General features: G+C 46.2%; 1 protein-coding gene across 1 annotated transcript in view; it reads right to left on the reverse strand.

The window, feature by feature from the left end:
- HYDIN (HYDIN axonemal central pair apparatus protein) overlaps window positions 1-771 on the reverse strand; it is a 378,086-nt gene that overhangs the window by 61,056 nt on the left and 316,259 nt on the right.

A 771-nucleotide genomic window follows, 5' to 3' on the forward strand; every position in this document is an offset into this window, starting at 1 on the left:
AAATAAAATAAAATAAAAAAAATAAAAAATAAAAAAAGAGAGAGAGAATATATGTGACGTAGCATAGCATCTGGCATAGAATTACTGCCCCAAAGACTGGGACGTGAGTGCAGGAGGAGGTCCCACATGCTGTCCCAGAAGTCCCTCCTTGCCCTCATCCTTCTTAGGATAACCGAGAATGTGCCGAGAGAGCAGTTCTGAGATAGGAGGAACTGTCCAGAACAGTCTGAGCCAGGTCCTAGGACCCGTTAGAACAGGACCACTGCTGTGCTTTTGCTCAGAGAGCCAAGTTCTTCTGGGGTAAAAAAACCTAGAGAGGAATGCTGTTAGGGTCCCTCAGCTGTGGGGAAAATGAGCCGTCCAGACAGAAAGAAAGACCTCTCTGCACTTCTGTTTCTTAGGAACAAATGATTCTTGGTTAAACTATGTGTAGGGGCCAGCAGATAGCATGGTGGTTAAGGCACTGAATTCCCCCATGGCCAACCACAGTTCAGTCCCGGACGAGTTGGCTTGAGGCTCATGTCAGGCATGTGTGAGGAAAGTGGAGTGGGGGGGATTATGGTGTAGCCATCCCCCTGGGGGACGATCTCTCACTTTCCCTCTCTCTGTCTCTGTCTCACAAAACCCTAGAAGAGAAAAAAAAGGAAGAGCTGAAACCATTTTAAGGCAGTGGGGAACCTATGAAGGCAAAAGAGGCTACCCCAGTGAAAGGTAATAACATCTCAGTTAAAATGAAAGTGATATTTCCGTGTAATTACTTAATATTCCTGC

The sequence above is a fragment of the Tupaia chinensis genome, unplaced genomic scaffold, assembly GCF_000334495.1.
Source record: "Tupaia chinensis unplaced genomic scaffold, TupChi_1.0 Scaffold000355_1, whole genome shotgun sequence".
NCBI lineage: Eukaryota > Metazoa > Chordata > Mammalia > Scandentia > Tupaiidae > Tupaia > Tupaia belangeri.